Source organism: Rhinolophus sinicus, linkage group LG01 (assembly GCF_036562045.2).
Source record: "Rhinolophus sinicus isolate RSC01 linkage group LG01, ASM3656204v1, whole genome shotgun sequence".
NCBI lineage: Eukaryota > Metazoa > Chordata > Mammalia > Chiroptera > Rhinolophidae > Rhinolophus > Rhinolophus sinicus.
In genome coordinates, this window is record NC_133751.1 from 73,571,489 (window position 1) to 73,585,857 (window position 14,369).

Genomic DNA, 14,369 nt, shown 5'->3' on the forward strand with positions numbered 1-14,369 from the left:
TCTAAATAAATATCTCAGTTATATCTATTACCTATTTTTAAATAAATGCAGTAACTTCTAATACCATGATTTCTCCAATGAAAAATGTCTCTTGAAATGTTTTAGTCAGAAAAAAAATCCTTCTGTGGCAAATTTCTGTAACTTCTATGTTGCTTGAGGGATGAAATCTCTAGTGAGTTGTTCTATATTTATAAAATATTTTGATTCTTCAAGGATTTCCCACAAACTTCAGAGGTATTCTTTGTAGGAGAATTAATTTAAGATGGCAACTCATTCATATATGTACAATAAAGGTGTCTTGGCCTAGTTTATGATATAATAGAGAAACTCATTTCAGTAGTGACTAAATAAAGCAGTAAAATAATTCTGTCTTTGTGACACTATAAAAGCCATCTATTTCTGTCTCATTATTTCTGGAGCTTTTAGATTTGTTCAAATGCCTATAAATGAGCGATTAAATTATATACTAATTTTAGTTTCCAGAAAGAAATTAAAATACTTTTGTATTTTAAGCCCTTATAATATGAGTCCTAGGAAAATTATCATTTGGACTTAGAAATTGACTATTTTTATTCTTTGTGTTGACAGACTATTACTTTACAGTATAATTATTCTAAAGAAGGCTATGTGGTTATTTAATTTTTCACAGCAGACTATATATGGTCCTGATCTTTCTTTCACTTAGTTTTTTTCTGTTCCAAATTTTAGACATTATTTATTAATTAGAGAAACTATAGGAAAAAGTCAATAGAAGAAACAGCTGTATAGAAGGAAAATAAAATTAGATTATGAGACAACAATTAGCACAAATTAAAGTAGGACGCCAGTAATTCATGAGCAAGCTCTCAGATAAAGTAAATAATTAAAAAATAATTATGAAAGAATTATAAAAGAAAAATTTCACTAAGAATAATAATGTATTATTCTTAGTAAAAATTTCTTTTAAATATCCAAGACTTTAGAATTAAAAAATGTTGGATCTAAGAATCTGTGAAAATAAGATAAAAAGATGCTAGATGATAGCTGGAAAAAAGCAAGTCAAAAGGAGACAACAACCTGCTGATTCAAAACAAATGTGTGTACATCAAGACTCATAAAGCATATGAAAACACAGTGACATAAAAATCAGTTTGAGTGGTACAACCTCACATACTCAGTAATTAGTAAACTGAAAGGAAATCTTAATTCCTCGTTAAACAGGAGCTCAGTCCATCATAGTTTTAGGACCATCCCCTTACATTAAACATTTTTATCCTTGACTGTATTAGGTGTTTTGTTAGGATGAACAAACTTTCATCAAAAGAAACAAAGAGCAACAAGTAAACTGAAACAACCTAGTGTGGCCTAAGCCGTATTTTTGGCAGTATTCTGAAATCTCTTCCAAAGCTAAGGTTTCATGATTGCCAAACAGGATACTCTGTTACAGGTAGGGAGATCCAGGCAGATGACTCCCAATGTACCTCTGCTTTCCTCAAAAAGACAAATGGTCTAGTCTGTATATAGAACTGATTACTTTGGAATTTGACATATTTCACATAACTGAGGTCACTTGTATTAGTTTCCATTTATAGGTTTTGTAAAACATCAAGCTGGATCTTTTGGGTAGTAGGCATATTTCTAAAGTTTGTGGGCTGTATTTGTAACATACCAGAGAAAGAATTTAGGACAGTCAGAGCCATTCAATAGCCTAGGCAATAAATAAATAAATAAATAAATAAATAAATAAATAAATAAAATAAGTGGGGACAACTCAAAGGTCACATAAATATTGGACAAAAATCTCTGTAGGTGTATGAGGTGTATGCAGAAGAAAGCTGTAGAGTGTAAAATCACATGAACCAAGTGTTTTATATTTCAAATATGTATATACAAAATTGTAATTATGAATAGTAATTACATTTATGACACAACTAGACTTGTAAATGCAAATCTAGACATACTTTAATGTTTCCTTAAACTCTGCCTCACAATTGGTATCAGTATCAGTGAATGATTGATAACTAATAGAGTCATATAAGTTACTTTTCAGTTAACTAGGACTAGAACACCATTAATTAAGTAGGTATACCCCTAAGTATACATGAGAAGATTCAAAGGAAGGGAAAAAACCCTATGAATGCAAGAAGTACAGGCAAGTTTTAAACCATAAGATACCCCTTAATGAACATCAATTTCAACCCTTTGGATGTAATCATATGGAAAATATTTTGCTAACATAGCGCGCGCGCACACACACACACACACACACACACACACACACCTCTACAGGCTACCAAATGGTGAACACTTGTGCATCATTTACTGAGAAGGAAACTGTTAGATTTTATACCCAGAAAAAAAAATCTTTAAAAATGTCCATTCTAAACTCTTTATTTTACAATTGGAACCTGAACCCCAAAAGGTGACTTCACATGCTTAGGTTGAGAAAACCACTAGGTGGCAGAAAATGTCATGTCACACGCAAACAATGCTAATCACAGAATGTTCCTTTAATTAACATTTACTGAGTATTCAAAGGGGCCTGACTGTCTAAGTGTTATACATATAGAGGGGTTCTATGGAATGATATGGTGAGAATTAATTTAGGAATCCAGATACCCCAGTTTCTGTCTTGACTCTGATACCTCCATCAAGATGTGCCTTAGAATATTATTTGCAGCTTCAATTTTTACATCTATAAAATAATTACAATAGTACATGACATTCTTCAAGTGAGATCATGTGTGATCAAGTTTTATCAAGTATAAAACACACATGAGTTACTATCATCATCTTCTGAGTTAATCTCTTTAGATATATTTAGACCAGTATTTATTAGACACAATAGGATTTTTGGTTTTATCACAACCACTGGAGAAAAAACTAATGAGCTTAATTCTCTTTAGGCTGGAGAATACATGTAGAGAATATACGCTAACACTTTAGGGAGAGCCCACAGGGGTTCACATTACGAGACGAGGCTATGTCTTCTCTGTATGCTGGTGGGCCAAGTTATTTTTCACAAGCAATAAGTGGAATGTATACATTACCATATTTTCTGTACTTACAGTTTCTTTTTTTCCCAGAAAGTTTATCAAAGTTCTTCTGCAATAGTGATTTTCTCCCTTTTCTCCAAATAGCCACTTTCCCCTTAATATTTGACAATTGCTTGACCATCCCAGGTCTTGCCCCTGTTCTATTACAATAATTTTCCTGGCTTGCTCTCCTCACATGCTTCTTCTCTCAGTAGCTAGGGTTTTCTGATCCTCAGCTGTGGATTCAACCCGACCCAAGGCTCTAAAATCAACCAATCAATCCTTTTTTTAGACAAAAGAACTTGACCAAGGATCTGTTCAATCTTGTTATTTATATTTCTGCCTAAGTTTTGGCAACCAGGCTCTGCCTTTTTGGAGTCCAGGCTGCCAAACTATGCCCAGGTTCTAGGCTCTGAGGAGCTGGATCTGCAGCAGTGGAAGATGGTTTCTTCTTATAAGAATATTCTCCAAAAAAATATAAAGTGTCAGTATTATTGCTATGATGAAAATATGCTGAGGAAGTAGTAGGAAACCAAAATATTGAAGAATATGGAGAGAGTCAAATGATGGCTCCTTTTTAGATACTTAATCTCCCACCAAACATGAGCCCAGGCCCTTCCCACGTGCATCATATTGAAACCTTAGCTCTGAACCTCAGTTCCATGACTGTGTTCCTTCTAGATCTCTTTGATGTCAACTACCTACCTGCTTTGATCTCTAAGTTGTTTCTTCTTTCAGTGGAGACTCAATGGTTGACATGCCCTGATTACATCTTTCTCAACATCTCTGTCTCCCACTGCTATTCTAAAGGACTACATATTATCCATTACTGAATTGGAAAGATACACTATTCTGTCATCTCCACAGTCCTTCCTTATATTGTTATCTGCCTGGTCTTGATTTAAACCCTTCTAATTTCAAAGGATCACGTGACACCAACACTACTACTATCTTTGAAAGGCAGAGGTGGTAATAGGAAGGTGGTTAGAGGAGCATTGGGCACATCTGGACTGAAGGCCCACCCCCCTTTTCACAGGTGATTTAGGCAATTGTATGGGAATCTTCACGGAAATAAAACACACACGATATCAGTCTAGCGAAATATTATAACAAATCACCATCTTAGTTCTTTACTGGTTCTGTATCAGCACATACTCTGGCTAAATTCAGGAATTCATCTCACCTCCAACTCCCTTTAACATTTATAAATCATTAAACCAACCCTTTGCTAAAAGTAATGCTAAATAATAAATCCTTAATGTCTTAGCTTGGGTTCCCTGGGGAACCGACTGTGAGATGGAGATTTGTGTTCGGGAAGTTTACTGGGGCATGCGCTCCAGAACAACCACTGTGAGTGAGGGAGGGAAGCAATGCAGACGCCACAAAGGCTTCAGCTAATATCACATGGAGCTCTGGAGCTGGGATGGTCCTTTCGGGTTGTTCTGAGCCGAAGCAAAGAGGCCTAGACTTCTTACGACCACACTGATTGGTAATTGGATGTCCACTGCTCGCCCACCCCAGGGATGTGGACTGCTCCCCCACCCCTAAGTAAACTTGACTTAGCCATTGCCCTTTCCCTGAGGGCAATTGCTAGAGACCAGAGCTATGAGCAGTCTGCACCCAGTCTCCCTTGCAGCTGACAAAACATGTCTGAGTTGTGAAGGGTGGATCGAGACGGCTCCCAGCAGCAGGTACATACACGTGCACCCACAGACACACATACATGTATACATACTTACACATACACACATGCACACGCTTACACATACACACATACAGCTATATTGCTGCTTATCATAGTACCCCACCCAACAGCTTCCTTGATCTTTTTATTTAAATACAGGATTCTTCAAGAGAGAAGTCAGGACTGTTTCAACAAGAAGTCCTTGAAATTCCAAGCTCAAGTCAGGTTATTTTATACTCTACTCAGTATAAAAAAGTCATTTTAAAGTCTTTAAAAATAGCATTCGCTCTCCCTCCACATTCTCACCACTACCCCACAGACTTACCAGAAAGCTTTTATTATAAATTATTTGAAATGTTTCTACAGGCATTTCTTTCACAGAGAGAACAATGCCCTCATGTACAAAAAATCTATATCTCAGCTAATGGCTAAGGATTACACTGGCTAAGGCATAATGAGGTCACCATGTTAGGTTAATATTAAAAATATTTCTTTTTAGCCTTTTGGGCCTAAATGTTGGAGTGGTTATTCCTCTGTGTTAAAAAACCTATATTCTTTTTCATTTATAATAAAAAATTCCATTAAAATAGCACCCTGACCATAATCTCTAACCTTGGACTCAATTGTTTAGTCCATTTTTGCTCCCAGCTGACACTATCAAAAAACTTGAAAAAAAAAAAAAGATTTTGATGATACCAGACTAATACTAATTCCTTTCTTTGTTATTGTAATGAATTTCTTACTGAATTAGTTGGATTAATTTGTTAAATGTCCTGTCTTAGTATGAAAATATATTAACATAATATGTCTTATATTATGACAAATTGTATCTTACTGCAGTCACTGAAATTAATGTTCTTAGCACAAACTATATTATACAGTAATGTTTGAACTGATTACAATGTGAGTCAAATTGGTTATTAAGAGCTGGTGCTTTTCTTCACAAACATTGAATTTTTTTCTCTGGTAACTTGTCAAGGTCAGGGTCTCCAATAATATTTTTCCAAGGTGTCCAAGACGCTCTTGACCAAAACTCTGAGTTCTCTCTTTTGACCTGATTTCATTCTTATCGTTTGCATTTTCGTCATTCTCAATGACTAATTTTTATCTGTGGCATAGTGATGGGCATTAAAGAAAATGGTAAGATAAACAGTTAAGGTAACAAGCTGAAAATGTGCTTGTAATTGAAGAATGTAAAGTGATACTCAATAGATGACTGAGTGCTTCATATGTGGCAACCAGTGTAATAAGAGTTTTAGTATTTTAATATATGTGCTGCTGAAGCGAGCATGAGTTTTAGTATTTTAAAAGTAGTATGAGGCAGGGATTATGTCTGAATTTTTCAAATGAGGAAATTGAGGCACAGAGAGGATATGCCCAAGGTCACATAGTGACCTTGTGATTTTAGGTCCAGCATCCTGGCTCCAGAGTAAATGTTCTTAATCATTACACCAAAGGTGCTTCTAATTAAGATAATTATATTCTAGTATGTATGCCCCCATTTCTGTATTTTTTAATATTTTCACTGTGATAAAAAACATTATTTCTGATTGTTTTGAAATATAAAGGAGTGCTATGGAAAAAAAAAATATTGGTCAAAACCCTGTGATTAAAGTAGGAAGGCAAGATTTTAAAGCTATGCAGGTAGTGATATGTAAGAAATTGGATCACTGTCCAATCTCTCCTCATAAGAACTCTGACTCTGGGATATGGCGAGGAAAGAGGTCAGATCTGGAGATACTGGTGGTAGGTACTACTTTCACTTTTTAAAACTGTGTGCCTATGGCTTGGCTAATGGTCCTACCTGAACCTGAGGCTGGGGAAAGGTGCAGTGGACTAACCACCAGCCACATTGTTGGAACTAGTGATCTGAAACTGGTCAATACTGGCTGATAAAACATTTATATCTATGACCTGACTCTTGATTATCTTACAAATCTGCATTCTAAATGGTATGAAGCTCAGAAAGAGTCAGTGTCCAACTCAAAGTAGCAAATTATTTTTGGAGTAAATGGGGATTTAGGCCCTGGAAAAATCAACTGCAATATAAATGCAGGAAGAGAGGGCCTGTTGTACACCTGTCTGTTGGCCATTACTGTTTCATCTTTTTAGACAAGGACTGGTCTTAGTACACTATGCCCAAGAGTCATCTTTTTAATACTGTCCAGCTGTCTTAGTCTGGGTAGCTAATAAACAGCAGAAATTTACTGCTCAGAATTCTGGAAGCTGGAAGTCCCTCAGGGGCCACATGGATGGGTGAGAACCCTCCATGGTCCCAGACTTCTCACGTATCCTCACGTGGTGGAAAGGGATAGGGAGCACTGTGTGATCTTTTGTTTGTGAGCACTAATCCCATTTACGAGAACTCCACCTGCATGTCCTAAGCACGTCCCAAAGTCCCCACCTTCCAGCACCACCACATTCTAACACCACTTACATTAGGATTCTGGCATGTCAGTTTTGGGGGGAACACAAACATTCAGACCATAGTGTTAGCTTTTTTTTTTTTTTAATGTCAGCCTAATATTTTATATAGTAAGTGGTATTTGCCCACTGATAGAACATTTTCCTTTTCCTGTGACATGCCCTTTCACCCCTAATTCAAGCAGTTAGGATCTTTGAACTCATTGCCACATTAGAAGAATGTGACAAGGTGGGAAAGAGAAACCAAAAGTGTCTTCCTGTTTTTGGTCTAAAAAACCCTAAGGTACCTTGGGGGAATTGTCACAAATGAAAGCAAGACCTCCTTCCCATGACTCCCCAAAGGAAAAACCTGTATTGAAGGTGGAGAGAGACTGAGGAAATAAGCCGGGAGGGTGTGAGGATGAGAAGAAGATGGCTGCATCTGAGAAGGCTAATCCAGCCAGGAATGAAGGCTGATTTAGAGCTGGACCACTGTGAGAAGTCGTCAAGTGTCCAAGGGCTTCCTGAGAGTGGAGTCTGTGTCCCTGTCACCTAGGGACTCTGCTAGTTGCCTTTCCCATTGGAGTCTAATCCTTGCCAGGTGACTCTCCAGCAGGAGTGTTATTGCCCATCCTTGTCAAAGCCTTTAATCAAATCCAACCTCTGTCCAACTACACAGTATAAATGAATTTCCCTCTTTCCCCCAGTTTTCAGCATCCGTAGAAGAGTGAGTCTGAAAACTTAGGTCAGGTTTGTGGAATAGAAACCCTGAATGGAACTAGCTCAAGGTGCCCAACATTTCAGAATTGGGGACACAATGTAGAGCCCATATCCTGTTTGCTTTTTATTTATTTATTTTTATTTTTTAAACATTTTTTAATCGAAGTAGCTATCTTACTTGATAAAACGACATTTGATTCTTCTTTCTTTTCCCCCTCTGTTGCCTTACTTCTCTGATGTTTCTTTTCAGTCTTTGCTCCTTTTTCTCTGCATATTCTTTAAATGTTGGTGTTCGTTAGGTCCCTTTTCATTCATCTTCTCTTTTCATTTTACAAAATTTTGGGGGGGGATGAGCGCATCCACTCTCATGACATTAACTACCATTAATGTTCCAAAGATTCTCTGAGCGCATCCACTCTCATGACATTAACTACCATTAATGTTCCAAAGATTCTCAAAGCTATTCCACTAAACTAGACCCCTCTCTGAGTTCCATTTCTACATATCAAGATGCCCAATGAACATCTCCTCTTTGATGTACCCCAATTTCTAACTCGGAAAATATATGACTGAGCTCATTATTTTCCCCACTCCCAATTTTCTCCTCTGGTGTCTTAAAGAATGTTAGAACCATTCTCCTACTCTTCCAGGTTAGAAATCTGGCAATCTTTACGGTCTTCTCCCCCATCCTTACATCCAGTTGATGTTCTAATTCAGATCCTTCTGCATTTGTAGAATTCTGACCCTCATATTTTCTTGTGTGAATCACTATCATAAACTCTGTACAGGACCCCCTGCCTCTAGTCTCCAATATTCTCAAAAATGCAAATCTACTTATGCTACCTTCACACAGCCTTTGAGATACAATCTGAAATCTTAAGAAGTCCTACAAGGACCACTCTGAAGTTAAAGGTTAGAGTGGTCTTGCTGAGGCCAATGGTTGGTAGACAAGGAAGATAGGTTTGATTAGCACTGAGCTATGTAGCCTAGGAGCTAGAGATTTCAGCCTCTGGACTTCAATTTATTATGTCGTCTGTGAGAGCAAATTGCTGGCCTCCTTCAGGCATAAGTTCAATTTTTCCGTTTCCTTGGACATCTTTGGAAGTCTCAGAAATACATTCAGTGCTATAATAACTTTATGTAAAAGGGACTATTTTCAAAGTATTAATATGCTTTAATCTTTTGCAATTTGGTGTACTTGGAAATATCCCTTCAAGGGATGCTTAATGTGTGGGATTACATGCATTACATCAAAAGTGCAAAGTAAAAGGGTGACTATCAGCTTCTAAAATTGAAAATAAGCCTTTAAACAAGACAATATATTATAAGATCAGCCTTGTACAAAAGGATTATAAAAATTCCTTCAGTATATGAAAAACTGAGCCTATAGGACTCAGAATTTAGTGTCTCTCCCATAGTGTAAAAAGATTTCCCTCTGCCTCCGACCTACACCATGAAGCTTACTCTCCCAGTTTACTGTTCCTACTGGATGCACATCTAGATTATAGTTCTCAGCCTACCTGGAATTCAGTTATAGCCATGTAACTGAGTTCTGGCCAATGGAACATGAGTGGAAGGGATCTGTATCAGTGCCACAACCTTATATGTTTCCTAGCAACCTTATATGTAGGCTCTCTCAAGAGCTAAGAGAAGATCAGAAATATGTGATGGAAGAAACTTTGTCACTGTATGACCACATAAAAAGGCATCTGATAGGAACACATGCATGGGACTGTGACAATATGAGTGAGAAGTAAACTTTTTGTTATGTTGTCATAAATATTGCTAGATATCTTTGTTACAGTAACTAGTGTTCTCCTAACTACTACAAAGATATGATTCAGAGGACATGAAAAGCTTTTACTGGGAAAATTAAAACCACAATAAGATATCACCTCACACCTTTCAAAATGGCTACCATCAATAAATCAACAAACAGGTGTTGGCTCGAATGTAGAGAAAAGGGAACCCTCATGAATTGTTGGTGGGATTGCAAGTTGGTGCAGCCACTATGGAAAACAGTATGAGGTTCCTCAAAAATTAAAAATAGAATTACCTTATTACCCAGCAATTCCATTTCTAGTATTTATCTGAAGAATTCTAAACCACTAATTTGAAAAGATACGAGGTTGGACAATTAAGTTTGCGAACTTGTTGCAATGATGTTGCTAACCTTTTTTTGATATCAGGAGGATTATTCATTATGAATTTGTACCAACTGGACAAGCAGTTAACCAAGTTTTTGGAAGTGCTGAAAAGGCTGTGTGAAAAAGTTTGATGACCTGAACTTTTTGCCAACAATTCATGGTTCTCACATCATACAGCTCACACGACACTGTCTGTGAGGGAGCCAGTAAACAAATAACTGTATTGGAACACCCTCCCTACTCACCTGATCTGGTCCCAATGACTTCTTTCTTTACCTGAAAATAAAGGAAATGTTGAAAGGAAGACATTTTGATGACATTCTGGACATCAAGGGTAATGCGACGACAGCTCTAATTGCCATTCCAGAAAAAGAGTTCCAAAATCGCTTTGAAGGGTGGACTAGGTGCTGGCATTGGGGCATAGCTTCCCAAGGGGAGCACTTCAAAGGTAACTATAGTGATATCGAGCCAAGAGGTATATAGCACTTTTTCTAGGATGAGTTTGCAAACTTAATTGTCCGACCTCCTATATGCACCCATATGTTCATTACAGCATTATTTACAATAGCCAAGATATGGGAGCAATCTAAGTGCCCATCAGTAGACGATTGGATAAAGAAGTGGTACCTATATACAACGAAGTATTACTCAACTACAAAAAGAATGAAGTCTTGCCACTAAGAACAACATGGATGGACATGGAGGGTATTACGCCAAGTGAAATAAGTCAGACAGAGAAAGACAAATACCATATGATTTTGCTTATATGTGGAATCTGAAAAACAAAATAAATGAACAATCAAAACAGAAACAAGCTCATAGACATAGAGAGCAAACTGATGTTTGCAAGATGGGAGGGGGTTGGGGGACAGGGTGAAAAAGGTGAAGGGATTAGGAAGTACAAATTGGCAGTTGCAATATAGTCATGGGGATGTAAAGTACAGCATAAGGAATACAGTCAGTAATATTGTAATAACTGTAATACAATACAGTAATATTGTATTGTATGGTGTCAGGTGGGTACTAGAGTTATCAGAGGGGAGGGGTCACTTTATAAATTATGTAAATGTCTAACCACTATGCTGTACACCTGAAACCAATGTAAAATAATATTGAATGTCCACTGTAATTGAAAAATAAAAAGATTTTACTGGGTTCAACAGGTTGTGAAAAGGAGGAAGGAAGGCTGGAAATGCAGAGAGACTTGCAGGCGTTGAGTTCCCATCATTTCTCTCCAAACTTTGGCTTGGACAACAGAGGTCTGGTGTGTTAGACAAGGTGAGGAAACATCAACTATCTGGGACTTTTCTTCTCATGTGGAACTGAGGAAGGAGATGCCTTACAGACTGTCTGTACCAAACTCTGAATGACTGCATCAAAATACACTGAAAAGCTCAGCAAAGTTGGGGGAGGGAGGGGCTGAAGAATTTCCAGAATTTAATTTTTTCAAATCACTCTCAATTCCTTACTTATGGCTGGGATCTAGATATTTTCTTATTCCCTTGAAGGAGACCCCAGAATCCCCTGAGAGGCTGGCTAGAGAGCTTACAAGTGTGTCGGAGGGGTGTCACTATGAAGAAGGGAGTGAAGTGGCTTATGACAAAGGCTACAGGGTAGACAGAGCCAGATCTCTCTCTGTGTGTGATCTGTAAGACTAGAGAGGGAAAAGATGGGACTGCATCAGCCAGGGAAGGATATTGAATCCTTAGCATAGTACAGACCAGCCTATGAGTCACATCATGTCCCAACATAAACCACAAATGTCAGAAGGGCATGTGGTCAAGTGGTGGATAAAGGATCTTGCAGTGGAGGCAGAGGCAGAGGCAGAGGGTAGAGCGAAGATCAGAGGACCTTTCTGCCCCTGCTATAGGAGATTACGTGAGCCCCTTACCTCCCCATATTCTGTGTTCTAGATATCACTTTAGTATGAGAAGGGGAGAAAGCAGAAATCTGAGAGACATAAAACCAAGTCATCCAAAGGAGAATTTTAAAGCAGTTGGATAGGGAAATGAAATTCTGGTAGATTAAACATTTACAATAAATGGAGACAGTATGAACTAGAAAAATCAAAATAGTATAAATCAACAAGTATAAATTGATGCCACTACCTAGCGGGATCGTAGTTCAAAAGGAAGAGTAGGCATGTCTTAGAGATTAAAGGAACCACAGATTATTTGCATATTTGAGTGTTCTGCTATGTGGTAGTGTCATCTGCCTTCTGGGTTTTTTCTCTTTTCTCTCTTCTTCCCTCCCTTCCTTCCTCCCTCTCTCCCTTCCTCCCTCCCTCACTCCCTCCCTCCTTCCCTCTGTCCTTTCCTCCCTCCCTCTCTCCCTCCTTCCCTCCCTTCCTTTCCTTTTTTTCTTTCAATAAAATCATTCCATCTACCAATTAAAAGACTTCTATTTTATTTTCCTCTTTTTCCACTCTCACTTCTCATTGAAAATCATCTCCCTTGCTCAGCCTTGCCCACACCCCATTATCTCCTGGCCTGAAGGAGAAAAGAGACGTTTTCCTGTTGTGTGCAGGGGACCCACACTGAACCTTGTTCTAGGTCCAAGTTTGCCTGAGATACATTTTTTGTTTGTTTGTTTTCCTATTACCTTTCACCACTTCTTAAGACAGGAAAACTCTTATAGTCGAAATGTCTTACAAGTTTCCAGGCAGCGGAGAGAGTTGTAGAGTCGTGACCCTTGTCATTTCTTGAGCATGTGTGAACTAAGCGATGCGTCATGATATCTCTTTATTCTATTGTCTCTCAGTTGAGCTTTTTTGGCATTGAAAACAAGTGGTTGGATTTAACCTTTAATTTGGATCCCTAATTCTTTGCTTAGGATGTCTACAAAAAGATGTCTTTACTCGTATGATGCAGCCTTGAAATGAAAATAAATTCTGTACATGGAAGACTGTTTGTCATGTAAACCAGGCTGTGGAATTAAAGGGTGTTGAACTTGCCAAATCTCTTGGAACAGATCACAGGCTTTTCAAAGTAGAAGTCAGTGTGGTTCATTTGTTTTCACAGGGACTGTTATTTAGTTACGGAATATCAACCTTTCAAAAGATTCTGGCTAATTTTAGAAGTCATTTGCCTTATAGTAATATGTAATTTAATAATGGAAAAAACAAAACTCTGAGTTTAACCAAATTGGAAATGTAGAGGAGGAAATCCTAATATAATTTGATATGGCTTAAAATTTATGGTCAATCTTAAAAAAAGTCAAGACCACAGGCATGGGTGGAAAGCTAAATATAACCAACTGCCAAACAACTGGAAGTGATTTAGAAGAATCTCTAGACCCCCAAGACTCTCATAGGCTAATAGTGTCAAAAAGGTTTAGATGCAAATTCTGATTTAGGTATTGAAAAAAAATAGAGTTTAGTTAGTTTTAAAGGAAACGAGTACATTTAGTATAGTGTTTCCATTTATTTCCCTTGAAAACTCTTAGAAAATAGTCTATCTTATTATCAGTGGCCTCTTAGACTCAAGAAAATATGGAAGTTATTTTCCTCCCCCTACTTCATGATCTTGTCTCTGCTTTCCAACTGATCTCTCAACACTCCTGACTCTTGTTGGACAATCCAGCTACCCTGAACAATTTCTAGCTCCGTAAACATGCTATGCTTTCTCGACTTTTTATACCTAATGCACATCCTCTGCTTGGTCTACGCTGCCCTTTTTCCAACCCTCAAATGCAATTTTTCTGGCACACTTCTGCTCATACTTTAAGACCCAGCTCAGATATGACTTCTCTAGAAAATCTTCCCTGACTACATACTGTCTGCATGTTACACCTATATTGCACCATCTCCGTATTGTACAATTCCCATATTGCTTATCTCTGGCAGTGCACTTATAGTACAGTCTTACATTTTTACTTGCGTCAATTCAACAGCCCACAAACAAAAGCAACACATTTTCATGCAGCTTGGCCCCTAAATAGAAGCCAAATGCTTCAGTTGGTGCTTAACTGAAGAATCTGTGTTCTGTTTCTGTACTGGGGGTGTGTGATCAGAGTGTGTGATAGATTTGGTGAGCTTGTACAGTTTGTTGTATAGAGTTGCAGACCTCAATTTGCAAAACAAAAACAAGCAAACAAACAAACAAAAAACCAAAACTCATTCTAAATATTTTAAGCAAAGTGAGATGTAATTCGAGGAATCAGTCCCATACGTATTCATCAGAGTGCTAGAGGCTTATGGCTGAATCTTTCCGAATAAGTTCCGGAGTAGTAAGGCTACCTGACCTGCCAGGAATGCTCCTGGCTCTCTCAGAGTAGCAAACTGGAATTAGGGGGCCCCAATGACCTACTGAGTTCAAGAACACACTGCCATAGCTGCCATTCAGGGGTCGGGAAGCCAACACTATCCCCCCTGCACCTACCTGTAGACCTCCACAGAGCTTG

The 14,369-nt window shown here is 38.0% G+C and overlaps 1 long non-coding RNA gene across 1 annotated transcript in view; it reads left to right on the forward strand.

The window, feature by feature from the left end:
- Positions 1-12,198, forward strand: part of LOC141571586 (uncharacterized) — a 118,104-nt gene extending 105,906 nt beyond the window's left edge. The window contains exon 3 of the long non-coding RNA XR_012496427.1: positions 11,132-12,198. This is a non-coding gene — a long non-coding RNA (uncharacterized LOC141571586). The remainder of the gene's footprint in view (positions 1-11,131) is intronic.
- Positions 12,199-14,369: the final 2,171 nt, after the last annotated feature.